This window comes from Cervus canadensis, chromosome 32 (genome assembly GCF_019320065.1).
Source record: "Cervus canadensis isolate Bull #8, Minnesota chromosome 32, ASM1932006v1, whole genome shotgun sequence".
NCBI lineage: Eukaryota > Metazoa > Chordata > Mammalia > Artiodactyla > Cervidae > Cervus > Cervus canadensis.
Genome location: NC_057417.1, coordinates 17,561,038 through 17,584,011, shown reverse-complemented (window position 1 = coordinate 17,584,011; position 22,974 = coordinate 17,561,038). Strand labels below are relative to the sequence as shown.

Genomic DNA, 22,974 nt, shown 5'->3' with positions numbered 1-22,974 from the left:
CTGAGTCTCCTGCATTGCAGGTAGACTCTTTACTGCTGAGCCACCAGGGGTTCATTTACTTAACAAACATTTTTTGAGCACCTAATATGTTCCAGGCTCTGTGCTAGGAGCTGAGGATAGAATGCTGTGAGAAATCAGATAGGGTTTTTGATCTCACAGAAGTCATAGTCTCTTGGGGAAGACAAATATTTATCAAAGAAAGACATTCATTTAAATAGACAATGTGACAGATGCTTGAGATGAGGAGCATGTCACCATGAAATAAACTAACAGAATCAGGTGATGGGAAGAGACTTCTCCCAAGGAATTCACAGTTGAGCAGAGAGCTGAAGGAAGAAAAATGTGACCAGGTAAAGGCTTTGGAGGATGGGAGAAGAACACGTGAGGTAGGGTGCATGAACAAAGAGCACAGAACAAGACTCCATGAATTTAAGGAACTGAATGAAGGTCAGTGATGTGCTATTAAGACCAATTTGGAGCTTCCCCACTTTCTCTGACCACCAGGCAAGATGGAAGCACTGGCATTCCATCACAGTGCAGTTAAGTGAGATAGTACGTGTGAAATCACTTAGGACTTGGAAGGTTCTAGAACCTAGTAGGTACTTCACAGATGCCAGTTAAGCCTGATCTGCAGTAGGATGTACCAAATTTTTGACTTCCTTCTTTTTTCCCTTTTATTATCTTCTTTTCCTTGTCTTTTTTTTTTTTCTTTCTTTCTTTTTGCAATCGAAATCCAATATCTAAATGCCTTGGGTCCCTAAAGTTTATGTCCTTGGAGGGAAAAGAAAAAAGCAGTATGGTGAAGCAGTTTCCCTGGATATGGCCTCATAAACCCCCATCCCTATTCATAATTCATGAAAACAAAGTGTGAATTCCCTGCAGGACATGGTCACGTGATGGATAGAAGCTTTGGTCTTCACTGCCTGAAAGTGCAAATTAAAAAAGAGGAGATGGCTTAATCTCATGTCTGCACACCTTCTGAGAAGTACCAGTGGGGATATGATAAAAATGGGATGGGGCAGCAATGCTTTATTAAGTTCTAGGGTGCGTTCAGATACTGCTTCCGTAACATCTCTAAACTGTACCTGGAAACACTCTCATTTTGCAGATGTGTACAGAGGCTAAACCAGCCCACAGATGGAAACTAAGACACACAGAAGTCCCAAAGCTGGTAACTGGTCAAACTAAAAATCTGAATCCAGATCCAATGGACTTCGAATCTTCCCAAGGGTAACAAAGATTGGACTGTGCAAAAATTAAAGCAGAAGTAATAAAAGCAAATACCTCCAGGAGCCTGTGCAGGGCAAACGAGGGGGAAGAAGCCTGAGAGAAGAAAGAGGGGGCCTGGTCAATATATGCTTTTTTGAAAAGGGGCAGCTATTAATTGGCTTCTATAGGTTATTGTCATGAGGCAAATGAGCACAGATCTTCCCATACTTCAAGAGAATCCTCAAATCCAAATAATTTGTAAAATCTCCAAGCTGTTAAAATGCTAGCATCTAATAGAGAAGGTGTACTTCTAGGTAGCTCGTGGTAAAGATTCTGCCTCCCATAGAAGGAGACAGGTTTGATCCCTGGATAGGAAAGATTTCCTGTAGTAGGAAATGGCAACCTGCTCCAGTATTCTTGCCTGGAGAATCCCATGAACAGAGTAATCTGGCAGGCTATACAGTCCATGAGGTTGCAAAGAGACAGACATGACTGAGCACACAATACAGATAAATAGATAGATAGACAGACAGATAGATAGATAGGTAAGTAGATGGATAGATAAATAGACGGATAGACAGACAGACAGATGGATAGATAGATAGACTAACATATAGATTCCCAGCCTCTGCAGAGACCAAAGCTGTATTAAATCCTCATTTAACCCAATGGTTCTCAACTGGGTGTGGTTTTGGCTCCCAGGGAACATCTTCCAATGTCTGGAGACTCTGAGTTGTCACCACCGTGGGCAGGGAATCCTCTGTATTCTGGTGGATAGAGACGAGGGATGTTTATAAATATCCTACCATTCACAGGACAGTCCCCTCACCCCAAGAATCATCCAGCGTCAAATGGTCATTGCACCAAAGTTGAGAAATCCTGAGTTAACCTGGAGTCCCTGAAGCTCTGATCTCTGGTTGAAAGGTTTCTTTACCCAGCTAAGTCTTCTCTAGGTTTCATTTTCATCACCCCTCATGGCAATCCTATGGCAGGGATGGCATATTTACTTGCTTTTCATTTGGTTTGCCTTGTTCCAGATCAGGCTAATTCTTACTAATGCTGAAGGTCTTGAGCTATACTTGCAAATCCAGCTTAATGTTCAAGTGTGTGTAAGAAACGGGAGCAATTCAACTCCAGTCAATAATGTAAACAAAGCCTGGTTTAGATAAACCCTATTACCAGGCCTGAAGTGGCCCAGGGCAACTCTGCTACTGCTGATTAGCGTAAATGCTAAACACAAACCAATTAACACACTCTAAGGCCGCTTATCTCCTGTCACTTAGCACAGAAATAAAGCCCAACGCTAAATACACATATTGATTTAGCCATTAAATCCAACATCACTCAAAATAAAACTCATTATATTATTGAGTAACAACAAAGTCACCTCAATTTTCAGGATGGGCCGTATTATTAAGAAATTTCACTTTTCTACTTTTCCGCTGATTTCCCAAACCGCCCTGAGTACTTCCTCCCAACGTGGGTCTTAACCAGCTCCAGGACAAACCTAAAAGGAAGAATTCTGCGTTCCCTTTAACGGGTGATCTTTGCTTTTAGCTCTAAAGAGGTACCTTCAAAAGGGAATCCTTTTCCTTTAAAATGCTATTTTAGCAGAGACAAGGAAATTTTATGCTTGAAAGAAAGGATATTAAATGGGAAGCTGAACTGGGATATTAAACAACAAATACAAAAACCACAGGCGTTATAATAAAAATGAGTTAACTTTGAACATTAACCATGAGCACTGATCCGATGCTTATGGGGAAAAAAAAAAAACCTGCAGAAATACCTTCCTAGTTTAGGTGTAAACAACAGGCTGAGGCATCTGAAAAACTAATCATGAAATCAATTTGAACAGGCATTTTAATTTATTCTGTATCAGGTGTCAAAAGCCCTGTTCCATGTTCTGTCATTTTCGCAGTTGTCACCTTTTACCAAAATGATTTAAATAGTGAGGGACCAAGCCCCAGTGAATGCTTTGCTTTACTGACCTTCATATGCCATGGTAGTTTGGAGTATCGGCATGCAGAGGACACTATTCCTTATAGGTAGCACAGAAGACGTCAGTCCTGAGTTATCTCAAGAAATACCTGCTTCTAGAACTCCCCGGCGGCACTAGTGGTAAAGACTCCACCTGCCAATGCAGGAGACATAAGAGATGCAGGCTCAGTACCTGGGTCAGGAAGATTCCCCTGGTACCCACTCCAGTATTCTTGGCTGGAGAATCCCATGGACAAAGGAGCTTGGCCGGCAACGGTCCATAAGGTTGCAAAGAGTCAGACATGCCTGAAGCAATTGAGTACTCAAGCATAGAAGTTAAGTGTCTGCTTTTTGGGTTGTATTTTCCTATAGATTTGATATCTGACCGACAGGATTGGACACATGATCCTAGTCCTTGTAAATATCTCTCTATCAAATGCTGCTATTACCAGAGCATCCTTATAAAGTACTTAATAACTAGTTCATTTATCAGCTGCTCTTAACACATGGCTCTGGTGTGTTACAGATCAATGGTAGAGAAAGAAGTACCCTTACAGTTCAGGAAGAACACATAATCCACTGTATCTCCTATTTACCCAACACACCTTATTGACGGAGATCTATTGTACTCAAGAACCTTAATTATGAGGATAGCAAGAAGCCCTGTCTTAAGGGGAAAAAAAAAAAAAACCTTCCGTGGGGACTCAGAATGATAACCTGGCGTGAACATATGCATTTATCCCCTTTCCCTCTAGAAAGACCATTAAAATGACAGTAAGTATATGTTAAACTCTACTTTCTAGGTTTGTTAAATATGTATAGAAATACATACGGACAAAAAGAACTGGTAGGGGACAAGAGTAGATGAGGAAACTGATGTGTCAGGATGGAAAAAAGAGGCAATAACATTTGTTCCAAGGAAACTTGGGAGGCCCAGAGCTTGGAGGTTCCAGGCAGAAAGGGTGGGCGCAGGGCATGGAGCTACACACAGCGTTGTTAGTTGAAAGTCTACTCCCTGGGCTGCAGTGCCAGGCAATTTGTCTACCTCACTCCATCCCACCGCCAAATGCCAAGCTGAAAATACCTCCAACATGAAAGAAAAGGAATCAAACACAGTCTGTGGCTTCAGAAGGGAGACACAATCAATGCAGTTCATCTGACTATCCATAGTGACCAGTTCATGGGTGGGCATACTACCAAGTCATTCCAATGAAAGTCACCCTTGGAAGGTTTTAAAAAAAAAAATTTTTTTTTTATGTGGACTATTTTAAAAGTCTTTGTTGAATTTTGTTACAATAGTGCTTCTATTTTATGTTTTGGTTTTTTGATCACGAGGCATCAAGGCATGTGGGAATCAAACCCACACCCCATGCATTGGAAGGTGAAGTCTTAACCACTGGACTGCCTGGGAAGCCCCACCCTTGGAACTTTTACTGGAAATATTAAGTAAAAGATGCATTTGTCCTGTTGGGACTGCTAAACTGGTAGCATGCAAGCCTGCAGTTTCTGAGAGTCATCATTATCCCAGCAGAGACTGCCTGAGAATAAAGTCAATAGGAGCTGGTCCACGAAATGAGACAGGCAGATTCATGATGAGTAGTTTGAGCACCAGGATCCAGCCATACCTGAAGCTAGTTATCGCTGGATAGAAATCAGCAAACATTTAGTGAGCAGTTACCATGTGTCAATCTTTCTTCTAAGAGATTGACTTAGGTGTAATCAATGAACCCTCATCACAGCCTGTGATGAAGGAATTCTTATTATCTCTGTTTTACTGACAAGAAAAGTGTTTGGACAAGTTAAGTAAATAGGAGATCAATGGTTCTAACTCAGGAGGTGTGGTTCCAGAGTCAACAAGTTTAAAACATATTATATAATCCCTGTTGTTAGCTCTGGGAGTCAATAAATTCCTATAAGTCAGTTGGACTTGGATTTCTGTCTCTTTCAACCGATAGAGACTCAACCAGTCTACTGTCTTGTCTGATGGGAGCAAGAAAAAAAAATCGCTTCTGATGGGAGCCTGCCAAGTACGTAAACATTATTTGTGTAAAAGGCCTTGATTGACCCTTCTCCTGTGAGCTGTTTTCAAGTAAGGAATTCTAAGGATACTTCTGGGAATCCAAAGTCCTTTATCTGGAAACACCAAACTGTCCAAATCTTTCTAAAGTTCAGCTGTTCAGCAGTTCTTGTTTCTGGATTTTTCCTAAGACCTAAACCCACTTTTCCACCATTCCTCCGGGTTTGTCAGCTGCTCAGATTTCTGGTCAGCAAGGAATTTAGCTCTTAACCCTTTCCACTATTTCTGGTTTACTTCCTCTTATAATAAACAAACTAGACCTTTGCCTGACTTTGTCCCACCTGGTCTCATGAGATACATTTTAAGTGTGGTGACTATTTATTGTCCCAAGTGCTCTAGAGTGACCCTTTAAAAACACACTCACAGGTTCCTACGTTAGTCCCCCCCCCCACCCTGCCCCGCTTTTTTTTTTCTATGCCTCCACTTTTCCTGAGTAATCTCAGCCATTCGCAAGGCTTTAATGACCAACTATACACTGATAATCCCCAAACTTCACAGGGAGTTTTGACTCTTCTTCTGAACACTACACCTCTGATTCCAATTCCCTACTACACACATGCACCTGGAAACTCCACAGAAACACCACCAAAATAATTTCAGTTTCTTCCATGCTGCTCTGCTCCTCTACTTATATTTCAATTCTGTTAACAGCATTATCATTCATTCAAGATTCTAAAACAGACAACTTGGTTTTTTCATCTTTCTTGCCCAGAACCCCTTGTTCAGTTAGTTGCCAGGTCCTGAAAACCCTCCTATAAGATATCCCTCAGAGAAAAAGAAACCCTCTTACACCGTAGGTGGGAATGTAAATTCATGCAGCCATTATGGAGAACAGTATGCAGGCTCCTTCAAAAACTAAAAGTAGAACTACTATATGATCCTACAATCCCACTCCTGGGCATATCCTGGGTTGGGCAAAAAGGTTGTTTGGGTTTTTGTGTCAAAGATTATGGAAAAAATCCTAATGAACTTTTTGGATAGCCCAATATCTGGAGAAAATTCTAATTTGAAAATATACCAGCACTGTTTATAAAATATAAACAGAAGCACTGTTTATAATAGTCAAGACACAGGAGCAAACTAAATGTCCATCAACAGATGAACAGATAAAGATGTGGTACACATATATAATGGAAAAACACTCAGCTATAAAAAGGAATGAAATGATGTCATTTGCAGCAACATGAATGGACCTACAGATTATCATAGTAAGTGAGGAAAGCCAGACAAAGACAAATAACATATGATATCTCTTTTATGTGAAATTTTTAAAAATGATAAAAATGAACTTAGTTACAAAAGAGAAACAGACTTACAGACACAGGAGACAAGCTTATGGTTACCAAAGGGGAAAGAGCTGGAAAGGGATAAATTCAGAGTTTAGGATTAACATATATACACTGCTGTATGCTGCTGCTAAGACGCTTCAGTCATGTTCAACTCTGTGCGACCCCATAGACGGCAGCCCACCAGGCTCCTCTGTCCACAGGATTCTCTAGGCAAGAATACTGGAGTGGGTTGCCATTTCCTTCTCCAACATTGCTGTATATAAAATAGATAAACCACAAGGACTTAACTGTATAGCACAAGGAACTAAATTCAGTATCTTATAATAACCTATAATAGAAAAGAATCTGAAAAAGGATAGATTTATATATATGTAAATGGAATCACTTTGTTGTACACCTGAAACTCACACAACACTGTAAATCAGCTATACAGTTGAAAAAATTATTAAATGAAGGGGAAAAAGGGAAAAAAATATCCCTCAGAGACATCCTCTCTTCTCTTCCCTCACTATTTCTTGGCTGAACTCTTGCCAACACCCCCCTCAACCTCCCCACACCCCTAGGTCCTTTCCATTCTAATCTGCCCTCCTCACTGTAACCAGCACAGTCTCTCTTCAAAAAACATTTCAGGGCACTGGAAAAAAATGGCACAGTAGGTGCAAGCAGTCAGGAAACCCTTTCTTGAATCCCTTTAAAATGCCCTCAAACAACCAATAAGAGGATGGTGTGGTATTTTCACAAACAGGATAAAATCAATCATATTCTGAATCAGGGCTGAGTTTACATTAATTGCAGTGTCTTTCAAAATGGGTTTTAAAACATATCTTATTATATCACAAGCTTGTTGAAAAATATCAATTACTTTGTTATTGCCTAGAGAAAGATAAATCCCAATATTTTTTAGACCTTTTATTTGGAAGTAATTTCAAATTTAGAAGCTGCAAGAATAAAAATAGCACAAAAAACACCTGTACTCAGATTCACATATTTTTAACATTTTGTCTCTTGTGCTTTATCATCTGCTCTATATAAATATTCACACAGACACACAGATTGATATTTTCCACACCAATTTTCGAGTACATTGTACGAATCGTGGTCTTCGACCTTTAAATAGTTCAGTGTTTATTTCTAAGAATAAGAAGTGTTTGTATATATCCACAGTACAGTTATCCTCTTCACTAAATTTAACACTGATTCAATATTTTTTATCAAATCTACCATCTAAATTCCAATACTATCAATTGACCCAATAGAGTCCTTTATTGCTTTTCCATTCCGTTTAGTACAGGGCCTAGTCAAGGATCAGAGATTACATTAATCTGTAATGTTTCCACAACCTTTCTCTATCTTTTATAACTCTGACATGTTTTGAAAAATACATCCCCTTTTGTCTTTTAAATAGAACTTTCCTTCATTTGGGGTTTGTCTGATTGTTTCCTCACGATTAGATTCAACCACTCCCCCACTGAATGCCATATACGTATACCCTGCCCTTCTCAGGGCAATATGTCTGAAAGTCCAAACATGTCCAATGTAGCATTCAGGGTCTTTAAATTCTGACTCTCCCTAGAGTCCATATACCCATTGAACCCTGCCTGGCTGACCTCCCAAGGACTAGTCTTTGGAGAATCTTATCTGCCCATCATCCATTCCTTTGAGGAATGCCCTCCCCCAATTCCTGATGAATCTTCTTTATTTTCATAGGAGTAGACCCTCTTTCTCTTGTTTCAGAAATATCATCTGGGACCAGGAATGGACAAGAAGGCCCTTCCTCTCCTTAGACACAGAAATGCAATCAAGGATGGGCACGTATCACTATGGAGAACAGCATGGAGGTTCCTCAAAAAACTGAAAATAGAACTGTCATATGATTAAGCAATCCCACTCCTGGGCATATACCTAGAAAAAACTATAATTCGAAAATAGACATGCACCCCAGTCTTCTTAGCAGCACTATTTACAATAGCTAAGACATGGAAACAATCTAAATGTCTATCAACAAATGAATGGATAAAGAAGATGTAGTACATATATAGGACAGAATACTACTCAGTTATAAAACAGAATGAAATAATGCCAGTGTAGTTACAGGGATGAACCTAGAGATGATCATAGGAGGCAAAGTAAGACACAGAGAGAAAGACAAATATCATATGACATCTCTTATACGTGGAATCTAAAATATGACACAAATGAACTTATCTATGAAATAAAAACAGACTCACAGACATAGAGAATAGACTTATGGTTGCCAAGGGGGTGGGGGCTAGGGGAGACAAAGATTGGTACTTTGGGGTTAGCAGATGCAAACTATTATATATTATATAGAAAGAATAAGCATCAAGGCCCTACTGTAGAGCACAGGGAACTATATTCAATATCTTGTGACAAACCATCATGGAGAAAAATGTTAAAAATAATATATATGCATAACTGCATCACTTTGCTGTATACCGGAAACAATCACCACATTGTACATTAACTGCATTTCAATTTAAAAAAGGATGGCACATATCCCAAGTTAGGCCATCCTGGACTTTCTCTGGACCTCTGAGGACGTCTGTTTTCTTTGAGCTTTGTGAATTGCGAGGAGAACATATGTTTGGCTCCTTTAAGGAAGAGCATCTTATCACAATACAGGGAGACCATCCCTAGAATGAGGGAAAATTAGCTATAATGTGACGTTATATGAGATAGAAAGAGATAAGTGATGGCCTCATTTAGGAACCTGATTCCTGCCATACCTTCATTACCCAGGACTTTCCAATTACATGAGCTAGTAACTTCCTGTATTGCTTAAGGTAAGACTGAGTATCTATATCTTGTAAAATGCATTAGCCTGACTTTGTCACCTTTTCCACACTAGTCTGTGTTGCTGATGTCCAACAAGATATCAGATTGGACAATAATACAAACCTTTGTGAAAATTTATTTAAAGACTAGATTAGCATTTCTTAGACTCTGTATTCACATATTGCTCTACAGACTGTTCAAACCTGCTCATGAGTAGTCTGATAGAAGAGACAAGTACATTACTATCTGAAATTATATTTTAAATAGAAAGTTCAATATGAATTTTTGAAAGCCCTTAGGATGTGTCTAAAGTAGTTCTCAGAGGAAAACTCATAGTTCTAAATGTTATGAATTTTAAACTATACACAGGAAAATAAATTATACTTAAGGATCTAGAAAAAGAATAAGATAAGTACAAAGAAAACAGATGGCAGCAATTTAAAAAGACAAAAACAGAAATTACTAGATTACAGGATAGAAGAAAAATACTTGAAATGATGAATAAAATCCCAAACATAGTTTTCTGAAAAACCATCTGTTCACCTAATCAAAAGAAGAGAAAAATGCGAATTCACAATATTGAAGTAGGAACGGAGAAACAGTCTCAGATGCAGAGGCAATTTCATTATGCAAGAAAGAAATGTATGCCCAGGAAGCTTCAGAAGTGAATTATATCATAACTGTTAAGAACAAAAAAAAAAGTCTTGTGCCATTTAACATGTTACAGAGCATTCTTTCAAAAGCATAATGTGATAGATGCTTAGAGAGAAATCTTAAAAAAACTTACCAGGGCATTCAATAGAATCATTTCACTAGTTCTCAAAGTTTGACTATGGAGTCATCAAATGGACAACAGCAGAAAGTACATCCCAGCAAAGAGAATTTGGGGAGAATGACTTGGATTGTGAATATGCAGAGGAAATAAATATTCATCAAATAGAACAAGCCTGGGAAGAGTGGGAAAATGGATTAAATGTCAGGACCAGGAAAGAAAAACACTCTGATAATCAGGAGTGTTTTATGATGGAGTTGATTTCTAATAATATCTAGATATGCTACTGAACTTTGGTAGACAAGGCCAGGAAAGTAGTCACACCTGTGATATCAGGTATGCGGCACTAACTCATTATGATCAGAAATATGACGTGGGTAGAAAAAATGTGAAGTAATCTTAGGTTATATTGCAGAAGTATACTATCTGGAAAGAAGATGACAGTCTCCATCTGCAGTGCTCTGGTCAGTACACTTCAATATAATGTTCAGTTACAGAGTATTGGATTTTGCAAAAAAAAAAAAGAGAGAGAACATATCCAGAGGAAGATTAGGATAATCAGGAGTCACTTGATAGAAATTATTGTTTTGCTTTTTCTCATTCTTTGAGGAAAAATCATTCACTTCTCCTTTAGGAAGCATTTGCCATCACCCCCCTCCATACACATATAACAGCATCCGCAGCCCATGGCGGGTCTTAAAATCAGGCAGAGCAATGGATACATGATCCAGGCATGCCCAGCCAGTCTATCCTCCTGGAAAAAAAGGGAAATGATTAGTTTTTAGGCTCTTGATCACCAAATTAACTCAAGATTTGAGTTGGAACTATTGGAAAAATGTTCACTGGAATTGCTGAGTTGAGGGGACATAAGTCTGAGGCTACTAGGGGACACTGTGCCCATGAAGCCAGTGAAGAAAATAAAATACACAAGAGATGCAGAGAGAAAAGTTCCTGATGCCATTAGTGAGACCCTTGGTCCAGTCAATATGAACTCTTCAGCTATGCAAATCTAAAATGTTCTTTTAACTAGTTTTAGTTCAGTTTCTGCCATTCACCACCAAAAGATTTCTAGGTAATTCAGCATGCCATAAGAGAAATGATTAATGGAACTGTTGGTTCTGAACTTGAAATGACACAGGGAAACCGTGACTGCCCTTTTTAAACTCAAAAACAATTTCACTGAAATCAAGACAAGATAAGGATGACCTACATCATAAGTGTTTATTTTGCACTTTTTGAGGTTTAAATAATACAATAAGACAAAAAAAATCAATTAATTTCTGAACTACTAGATAAAAAGAGGACTTTTTTTCTCTTTGGTGATATGATTATCATCTTGATAAATCATTCTGATTCAACAAAGTGGTTGAATTGTAAACAAATACCCAAAATCAATATATTTTCTAAATCAAGCACCATCTAAATAGAAATTAAAATAAAAAAAATCATAAACATGATAGGAGAAATACTTAGAAATGCATTAAACCCAAAGAATGTGGTTTATATAAAGAAATCTATTAATATAAAACTGTATTTAAGAATATCAATATACATATCAATAAATGGGAAGATATAGTGTGTCTGTGGATAGAATGACAATATATTAATATTACTATATCAATTATTTGAAAATAACCTTATTAATTCAGTGTAATTTCAATTGGATAACAAATTTTTGCCAATTTTATAAAATGATATTAGTTTTTACATGGAAGAATAAATTTCCCAGAGCAGTCAAAAGTATGTGTCAAGAAGAATAGTGAGGAATGACTTCCCTTGTAAGGTATTAATACTAAAAGATACTATGCAATTAGCATAATCCAAACAATGTGGTATTGAAACAAAGAAATAAATAGATGGAAGGTGGCAGTAATGAGTAATATAATATATATATATATATTATATACATTTACATATATATCTCTCTCCAGTAATGAAAGCAGAGTTTTACTTAAAAATAGTGTTTACTTAACACTAAGTAAATAGTGTTTACTTAAATAGTGCTGACACAACTGTCTATTTTCTGGAAGAAAACAGAACCCATTATCTTATCCTGTATATTAAACTTTTGAAAGATTAAATTTTCTAATGTAAAGAAATAATAATATAGTTAACTTCTAGATTATAATTTAAAATTATATGCATATTTCCAGATACTTAAACCACACAAAACACCCAGAAGCTCTAAAACTCTCTCCAGACACTTTATCTTGTCTTCAGTCTTATCCCAGACCTCTGGTGGAAGCAGATGGATACAAAACAGTCATATAACAAATAGATGATTCTTAGAATCTATGAAGGTATCAGGGGATGGTGTTGTCACCACTAATGCCTGCAGAGAATGGCTATAACTAATAATTAGAAGGCATTTGGTCCCAAATCCTATCTAGTCTCTAATCACATTTCTTTGCTAGTTCTCAGCCAAGGGGAAAATTTCCTGTATCATTATTTCTACTGAATATCTCCTGGTCCATCTTATCTACAAAGACACTGTTTTTTTATAAGGAAGAAGAACAAATCAACTGAAGCAAATGTGCTTCTCAGCAAGGTGATACACAGTTTCAAATGCGTAATCCTGGTAGAGTTAGGGAAAATGGAAGAGAGACATCAGAAGATGAGAGAAAAATTTACATTGACTGTTCACCTACTATGTGTAAAATATTTTCAATATCCAAAAACAGAAAAAAATCACACAAAAAAACCCAAAAACAAAACAAAACAAAAAAACCCAAAAACAAAAAAACAATCAGTGCATGTCATTATCCTTGTCTTCTAATAAGAAGACCCAGCAAGTTTAAATAACTTGTTCAAGGACTGTGATAAGTATTCTGATGTGTCTTCCTGCCTGTTCTCTCCTTTTAGCACTCTGATTTCTCTTGGTAAAATCATCCACCCCCATCCTCAGTCCTTATCTCTCCAGGGATGGGCACATGGTTGGGGCATAGACAATCACTTTGTTTCATCCCCTCGCCACAGTGAGTGGGACAGACGTGGGACTCGGGTCAGTTCTATTAGAGCAAATTTTAAAATTTTGTTGGAATTGTTGAAAAACATAAATTTATTTCTAGTTGGGTAGCTGAGCTGGTAAACTACAAGGCTATAGCTGCCAGAGGCTGCCCTGTGGACAGTCTCAACCTAAGAACTGAACTGAAGAGATGAAAGCATTTTTAAGAACTAAGGCAAGAGACAGAGTCTTGGTTCCACAGTTTGAGCCCCTGGATCCAGCCATACCTGAAGCGAATGCTGACTTTGGATTTTGCAAGTACAAAGATCAATAGATTCCTCTATTTACTTAAATCACTTCATGTTGGGCTGCTGTCCCATGTGCAGAAAGCATCTTGATTAATTGAGTCACCATGGAGTTGACTGAGCCAAGATATAAATGTCTTTTTTTCTGACTCCAAAGGTCATAATCTGTCCACAGGCCATGCTTTCTGGAAAAGCACTATGTATTAGCTGGAGGAAAATAGTACAATTCACAAAATAATCTGCTGTGATTCCTGACACGCACTTAGCCTGCTGTGAACACTACACTGTCTTTGATGAATAGGATTAAGGAAGAACATTGGGAAAGTTGTTAATGGGATTTAAATCGCATTGAAAAAAAAAACAATGAAGTTCATTTCCCAAGGACTTGGCTTTATTCAATAGGTAGGCGGTACTTGGTAAAAAGTACATGCTGAAGTGGAAAGAACAACGCGCTCTGAGTCAACAGAACAGAAAGGTAATTCTGGTTTCACCATTCAGCTATGTGAGTTTAGGCAAGAGAGGGTAGTTCTCTGAGCCTTAATCCTTTCTTGTCCTTCTGGCAGAGATCTTGCAAAACAAAAATAAGATCTTGGCTGTTAAAGTACTTTTATTATTATTTTTAATTGCAAAGGGCTATAAAGTAATATTATTAGATGTTGCTGTGGCATTTGGGTACAGTTTAGATTGCCAGTGCCTTTATCACAACATATAATAGTGAATTTTAGACTCAGCATTAAAAACAAATAACATATTTAAAGAAATGAATATTGGTTAAGAAATAAGTAAGTAGGATCAAGTTAACTGCATTTACTAACAGAAGACATTAGCTCAAAGGCAGTATTGCAAAGATAAAAATGGTGACTCAAAAACAGCATATATAATACTCTCATTTCATAAAGTACTGTATGAAATGGTAAGATGTAGATATTGTCAATAAGAAAGAATGGGCAACTAAAGAGAATAAATAATAATAAGATAGAAAAAATAAATTTAAAAGATTAAAAATGCCAAACAAGACAACGTAGAAAAAAAATTAAAATGTGATTAGGTCCTAATAGGGAAAAGAGGTTAAGTATTATAAAGCTAAGAGAATACAAAACAGTATACAAAGAGGAATAGAGGATTCTAAAGCCAGAAAACGACCTGGATCTGTACATTTAGTGAGGGCATAATATGTTCCAAAAACTAGGCATTTTATATTCAGTATCTCGTTTGTCCTAATGGTAACACTGCATTTTACCAACACGGAAGCTGAAGCCCGGAGTGGCTAAAGGAGGTGCAGTGGCCTCACAGTAGCTACCAGTACAGCTGAGATGGGAGTTCTTTAGTTTTCGTTTCTACGGTATACTTTGCCCCACACACTGCCTCTGAAACAGCTGTGTTTACGTTTCAGCGCCCCTGCAAAGGCTGTTCCTAGGTGTCATTGGGATTTCAAGATAGAATTGATATCGTTAGGGTGTGAAGGAAAAGCACAATGGGGCCCAAGGGCCAGCCCACGTTCCTTCAGTAACCCCGCTATTCTCCCCTTAGTCGTGTCCGACTCTTTGAGACCCCGTGGACTGTAGCCTACTAGGCTGCTCCGTCCATGGGATTCTCTAGGCAAGACTACTGGAGTGGGTTGCCATTTCCTTCTCCAGGGGAGTCTTCCAGACCCAGGGATGACCCAGGGTCTCCCGCATTGCAGGCAAACACTTTAACCTCTGAGCCACCAGGGAAGCCCCCTTGGGAAACGGGAAACGGGAAACCGGCCTACCTCAACTCTTAGCGCATCTCACCTCTGGGCGGAGCGCTTACCGCGGGCCTCAGCCAATCAGATTATTGCAGTCTCTTCCCCCAGCAGGGACGGCTCCAAGGCGGTCAGCTGACCCAAGCCGGGCCAATTGGAGCTGCCATCTCAGATTACAGGGCTTCCTTCTGAACTCAGAGCGTTGGATTCTTGACCCCACCCACCCCACGTCGCCTAGCTTGAATTAAACAGAAAGTATGCCCTATCACGCTGGCAGCAGCCAGGTATCCACCCCGGGGAGGAGGGCCTGCCCGAGCACGGGCACAAGAGTGCAGGCCGGAGCAGGGGAGAAAGAACGACAGTGGTTTCTCGGCTCTGCTTTACCCTCGGCCACACCAACCCTGAAGCAGAAATACCCCCACATTTTATAAGCAGTTGAACCCGTGTGCCTGAGAGTTTCTCTTACAGTTTAAGACTTGCAGAAACATCAACCGGAAGCCTCATATCCCTATTGTGAGAACCATGAAAGTAACCAAAAACATTTCTCACCCCTAGCCTCAAAGCCCCAGCAAGATGCTGGCTGTAAACCTGAGGTCGTGGGTGTCACGGTCAGATTGCTATGGTCCTAACTGGGAGCAACCAGGGAAGGTTCCCTGCAGGAGGGCATGGCAACCCACTCCAGTATTCTTGCCTGGAGGATCCCTATGGACAGAGAAGCCTCGTGGGCTACAGTCTGTGGGGCTGCAAAGAGTCAGACATAACTGAGCGACTAGGCACAGCTCAGCACAGCGCACCTCTAACGACGTGGAGGCTTCCTTTGAAGATTATGTGACTGAGAAGATAACAGATTCCCTTTTGTGTTGGTTTCAGTAGAAAGAGTCAGATAATCCCGGATTGAAATATTAGCTTTGTCATGTACTAGAAGCATGATCCGTGGGAAGTTAGTGGCTTTTCCCTCCCTCTGTGCCTTGATACATATTCCTCTACCTGGAACATTCTTCCACCCCTTTTCCACCCCCACCTCCCCTTTGCCTGGATTAGCACTGGTCATCATCTAGATCTCAGTTTAGACATCACTTCCTCCAGGAAGCCCTCCTGGACTAAGGTCTAAATCAAGTCCGCTTTATCCTGTTCTCAAGGCACCTCCGTTCTTTCCTTGTTCCAGTACTTGTCATCCTATAATAATCATAGTCAAAAAATAAATATCTGTCTCCTAGCAGGATAGAAACCCCATGAGGCAGGGAGTGTGCCATAGTACTCACCACTGGATTCTCATGGTGAAGTAGAACAGTGCAGAAGTCTTGATGAATGAACAAACATCTTGGTCTTTCCATTTTCTCCTTTGTGTAATGGACACCACTATAGCCAGAATTATAGCATCGATAGGAAATTTAACTCTGGATGTAGTTAGCCCATCAAATGACTGGCACACACTGGATGTTCAATAAATGTTAATTATCTTCTACTACATTTACCCTTTTCAAGAAATTTATTTTTTTAGTTAATTTATTTTTACATTAATTTTATTGAAGTACAGTTGCTTTACAATGTTTTGTTAGTTTCTACTGTATAGCAAATTGATTCAGCTATACATATACCCCCTCTTTTTTGGATTTTCCCCCCATTTAGGTCACCACAGAGAACTGAGCAGGGTTCCCTGAGCTAAAAATGTAGGTTCTCACTACTGTTGTTCAGTTGCTGAGTTGTGTCCGACTCTTGCGATCCCATGCACTGTGGCCCACCAGGCTCCTCCATCAATGGGGTTTCCCAGGCAAGAATACTGGAACAGGTTGCCATTTCCTTCTCCAGGGGACCAAACATGCATCTCCTGTATTGGCAGGTAGATTCTTTACCACTGAGTCACCAGGGAAGTCCCAGGTTCTCATTAGTTATCTATTTTATACATAGTATAATAGTGTATAATTCTACACATAGTATAATATATAATATTATACATAGTATAATATCTATTCTATACACAGTATAATAGTATAATAGTCCCAGTCTCTCAATTCCACTACCTCCCTCCTTTCCTCTCTGGGTGTTCATATATTTGTTCTCTACATCTGTGTCTCTATTTCTGTTTTACAAATAAAATCATTTATATAAGAAATTTGTTTCTTTTGGAGTCATTCTTTGCTATTCACTCATTTGATCTCCCTGAATGTCAGTAATAAAATCCTCAGTATTTCTTCAGAAATCGATGATATCTCAAGGGTTAATAACAATCTTTCTCAACATGACAGTAATTCCTGGGTCACAATCACCAAAGAAAGCTCTTTTTTCCTCTTAGTAGCTGTCAACATGGAAATAAAGTGATTAAAACTGTTAAATATCACATATAATAAATGGCACCAATATAAAACTTAATATCCCTAATATTTCCTTTGAGTTGCTACCTTTCACATTAATTGAAGCAAGAAATGTTCCACTTAGTTAAAATATCTACTTAGTATCCTACTCATAAACACCTCTGCAGCCCAAGCTCACTGGTTCAGTGGGTTTAAATTAGTTGGTATCAATGTTATTGATGATCCGAGGATTCAGAGAGCATGCTGAGGCCGTAATTAGGAGGGTGATGCTCTAGGTTTTCCTATTCTTCACAGGCATGGACACAGTTCTGCAGACATGTGTGGGTGAGCTGACCACAGCACCTTACAACAAAAGTTACAAGGCTTTATGGAGACACTGACAACCTAATAGATCCTTTGCGAAAATGAATGGAAACTGCCCTGATATGTGCTGGCGGCAGAATATTTTTATTGAATGTCTATTGCCATACAAGGCAATGGGTATCACAGTGGTTAAGGGCACTGATCCCAGTCAGGCAGACTTGGGTTTGAATCTACCTCTGCACTCTCTCTATATCCTTGAGCACAACACTTAATCTCTCTCATTGGCTGTTTCTTTATCTGCAAAATGGAGATAATAATAGCACCTGAGTCATGAGGTTGCTGTGAGGATTAAATCACTTAGCATAGTGACTGGCACATGCCAAATGTTAGGTATTATCATTATCATAATACTTGTGTGATGTAGTTTCATCTTCACATGGGTCCTATCAGACTGTATTATTATCGTACTAGAGGGCTCAATGGATTTAGAGCCAAAACATGTGGATTCAAAAGTTTAGAATGGCCCAAATCCAGAACACAGACAACACGAAACGCCGACCAGGACATGGACCAGAAAGTCTCATTCATAGCTAGTGGGAATGCAAAATGATACAGTGACTCTGGAAGACAGTTCCAACAGCTTCTTACAAAACAGAACCACTCTTACCATACAATCTAGCAGTCACACTCCTTGGTATTGTCCCAAATGAGTTGAAAGCTTATGTCTACAAGAAGACCTTCGCCTAGATGTTTACCGCAGCTTCTGTCATAATTGCTGAATGTCGGAAGCCACCAAGATGTATTTCAGTAGGTGAATGGATAAATAAGCTATGGTACCTCCAGAAAATGGGATATTATTCAGTTCTTAAAAAGAAATGAGCCAACAAGCCATGAAAAGACATGGAGGAAACTTAAGTGCATTTTACTAAGTGAAAGAAGCAAAATCCGAAAAAGGTTGCGTATTGCATGATTCCAACGACTGACTTCCTGGAAAAGACAAAACTATGGAGACAGTAAAAAGATCAGAGATTGCCAGGGGCTGGGGATGGGGGAGGCAAAGGAGATGAACAGACAGAGTACAGAGGATTTTTAAGATAGTGAAACTATTCTGTACAATACTATCATGGTTGATGTAGGTCATTATAAATTTGTCCAAACCCACAGACTGTACAATAACAAGAATGAGCTATATTATGAATGTTAAATGATTGAAAAGAAAAACATCCAAGAGGTTAAGTAGCTGTGTCACCTTAGACCATGTATTCACTCTCTCCAAACCTCCATGTTCCTATCCAGAAAATGGGAATAAACAACCCAGGTGAGGTCACTGTGCATTTCTATTGGTCGTGCATCAGAAATCCTCTAGTTCAGGGTAGGTGATCAACAAGTCAGTACTAGACTCAAAACTAAAAAGTATCCGGGATCCCGCGTGGCCTCAGCTTGGGGGAGGGGCACGTTACCAAAGGCACAGCCTGGGATGGAGGGGGCTGGAGACAGGCACCGAGCCAGCGCTGACTGGAGGAAGCCAGAGTTGTTTACATTCCTAATTACAGGAACCAAGGCTTCAGCACAGCTAGGTGTCATTCCAACAGACAAGGTTAATAGGATGTGAACGGGCCCAGCTGCTGCCACTCTGTTCACGGACGTCAGGCGTGGCGGCGAAGTCAGATGAATTAGCCGGCAGCCAGGCCACGCTGGTCAGCTTCAGCGGCTTGGAGGCACAGGTTAAAATTCAATCTTGCAGATCCTGAGTTTGTCCTACAACCTCCTCAAGGTTGCTATAGGTCTGTTTCACAAAAAGGCGCTGCCACGCAGGTGGAGGGCCATGGCCAAGTCAGACATTTGGCCACTGGCTTCCAACGTGGTTCTCCTTCTCCTCCAGGGGTGAAGTTTAGGGAGGACAAATGCACATGGCCAGTCAGAGTGCAAGGTTCAGGGTCCAAAGCCTGGGGGACATCCCAGCTCTGCCACCTTCAACTTGTATGAACAGCAGCGAACCATTTAACCGTTTCGAAATTCAATTTCCTCATCAACAATAGAGGAATTTTTTTTTAGGGTTGCTGTGAGAATACACTACTTACAGGCACATAGCAAATGAGCTTAATAAATATTAGTGAAAATTATTTAGCAGTAATGCTTTAATGGGCTACCTAGGCAAGTTCTGAATCTGGACATCCATCAATCTACCATCCTCGCCCCACCAGCCGGCAAGATGCTTTAACCAGCCCGATTAACAACCTGTTTCTGATCAATGATTTATGGCTTATGTTTCCCTGTTAATGAAATGTAATTGCCAAGCCTGAGATGTAACGCGGTGGCAAAACAAACCGCCATCTGAAAATTACATCCCAGGTCCCAGAAGGAAAGCTTCAGCAACAGGCCGGAATGTCTTATGATCAGAGGCGAGCGCTGCCAGGCCTTGCCTTCCAGGCGCCTGTTCTGTTCGAAGGTGGAAGAGATACTCCTGGCCAGTGCATTACTCTCCATAAAAATGAACACCGCAATGGGACGCCAAATGGCTTCAGCTAATAGGCTTTTGAATGGGACTAAATTTTATTCATAAGCATCCATGTCAAGACTAAAACAACATTTTTATGGACACCGGGAGCATAAACAGCAGTGCTGACTCAACCAGGTCTGCCGCTGAATTGACTTGTTTCCCTCTGTGTGGGTGTTCAGACAGCAGGGGATTGGAAACCAGAGAGCCCTGGGCTGGGGTAGTACCTCTGGCCTCTCCTCTTTGGAGATATTGGAGGCAAATTAACCAGAAACAAAAATGGAAACACACCACCCCTGACCTTCAGTCTCATCATCTAGAAACGGGGGTAATAATGAAACTCACTTTCAGAGAGATGCTGCGAATATTAAGCTCACTTATTCATTCATCCATTATGCTGCTTTCCCATCTTGGTTCTGGGCACCCGGCAATCATCAAAATAGAAACAACACTGATCTCATGGAACTTATATTCAGACAGAAGAAAATAAGTAAGTATAGTGAATGCTACGCTAACGAGAGGTCATTGCTAGAGAGAGAAATATTAAATAGAAGGAGGAGATTGGTCATGCCAATGGGGGTGAGGATGCAGGCAATTTTAAAGAGGATCATCAGAGAAGGCCATCCTGAGAAGATGACACTGAAATAATTCTGAAGTGGTAAGTCTATAGACATCAGGACTCGAGCAAAGAGCCAGACTCACACAGTAAGCAGCCAATAAATGGTAGCCATTGCTGCTGTTGTTACTGGGAGAATGGTGTGCAAACACATGTGTGAGAGCTTTCAAAACATCAAAGAACCATGCGAACCAGGTCAATGAATTTGTGCATGTAAATGTCCAAGTAGACTTTTGTCACCGCTTTCTGCAATATAGATTACCCTTAAGATGGGTGCCCTGAACCTCCCAGGATCGCATCTGGAGAATGGCTTGTATTCTGCCAGCTTCGGAGTCGGGAGGGAAAGCAAGCCTGGCAGAGGTACCCATTCCATTCCCAGTTTGCTCAGTATCTGGTGATTGGAAGACACTCTGCAACAAGAGAAAAAAAAAAAAAGAAAAAAAAAAAAAAAGATGGGTGCCCTGGGCAGGAAAAGCTGTCCTTGACCCCAGGAAGCCCCAAATCTCCTGACTCACTTGTTTATCAGTGGCTTCCCTCTACTTCTGACAGACTCCCATATGGGATGCTCAGATATTTGCCCAATGACTAAATGAGGCCAGGAGATATGGACAGGCAGGGAGGAGCTGTGGTTTTTCAATAACTACCTGAATTCTTGAGGGCTTTGAGGGGTGGGGGGGGCGGTATGCCACCTTGGCATGTGAGCCCTTGAATTTCTAGAGACTCCTAAAGTTAAAAATTCTAGATTGCGATTTCCCCTTTCTGGAATCAAAAGACCAACATTCAAATCTGTCCTTTGAAACTTAACAGTGTAATGTTGGAAAATATCACTTACCCTAAAACATGCATTGAAAGAGTAACTTATGAGGCTCAGAACAGGGGTAGAAATGGGATGTAAATGCAGGATTTTTTGACTCAAAATCCCCTGCTCACATGGATTTAGGATGGTGAGGGCATCCCTCTTTTAAAGGCACAAGGGAAGACGCCATGCAGTTTGTCCCTGCCTTAGCTATCTAACTGTATTTCCTTCTAACAAAAAACTTTCTGATAACAATAAGGCCGTGAACTTGGGATTCAGAGAGAGGTATACCACATAAGTGACTTACCTTCATCTGAGAAGAAGGAATCAGATTGTTCTTATGTCACTGAGTGGATTAAAAATTATGTTGAGAGACTTCCCTGGTGGTCAGTGATTAAGAATCCACCGACCAGTGCAGGGGATATAGATTTGACCCCTGCTCAAGCAATTAAGATTCCACCACAGGGCAACTAAGATCCCACCACAGGGCAACTAAGCCCTTGAGCCATCACTATGGAGTTTGCGTACCTCAACTAGAAAGAAGCCCGTGTACAACAACAAAGATTCTGCATGCTGCAATTAAAGACCCAACGCAGCCCGAAACAAATCTTTTCAAAAATAAAATAAAAATTATGTTGAACAATGATTGGGCATTAATATGACACACGCTCAATTCTAAGCACTTTGGGGACATTACTGGCTTTCATTCTTGCAGAAAGAGTATTATTACCCCCATTTTGCAGAATAGGAGACTGAGCCTGGCAAGTTAAGATTTGGCCCAGTGTCACACAGTTAGAAAATTAGGCTTAAACCCAAGCATTCTGATGCCAGAGCCTATGCATGGCATGCCCTACTCCAGGAGATCTTCCTGACCCAGGGATCAAACCCAGATCTCCTGCATTGCAGGTGGATTCTTTACCACTGAGCCACCGGGGAAGCCCTTCTGGGTATACAGTAGGTGCTTAATCAAGAGACACTAGTTCTCATCTTTCTATAAAGCCAAACCCTATCCTTAGTGCCTACACAAACTGCTCCTCCTCCCACGTCCAGACCTTTGTTTAGAAGGGTCTTCCTGCCTGAACTGCTTCTCTTGCTTCTCTCCGCAACAAAATAGCTGTCCTGTTTATCACACTTAAAGGGAAAATCCCCTTCCTCCTGAAGCCAATAGAAATTGTGAAGGGATGACTTGGTCCACCTTAAACTCCAAACATTCTATCTGCAGTGCAAGTACAGTGTAAGGGTTTGTTTGCTTTTTTTTTTTTTTTTGCCTGCCTATGTCTCTTTTCTTTTTCTTCTAAAAATAAAACAAATTTTACTTTGAGGGAAACTTCACATCCAAATTATCAGTCCAA

At 40.0% G+C, this 22,974-nt stretch overlaps 1 protein-coding gene and 1 non-coding gene across 2 annotated transcripts in view; one reads left to right on the top strand and one right to left on the bottom strand.

Moving 5' to 3' along the window:
- Nucleotides 1–22,974, bottom strand: part of HS3ST4 (heparan sulfate-glucosamine 3-sulfotransferase 4) — a 471,763-nt gene that overhangs the window by 116,540 nt on the left and 332,249 nt on the right. The window lies entirely within an intron of this gene.
- Nucleotides 21,108–21,247, top strand: LOC122433656. The gene has a single exon (XR_006267146.1). It is a non-coding gene; the product is annotated as a small nucleolar RNA SNORA7 (small nucleolar RNA).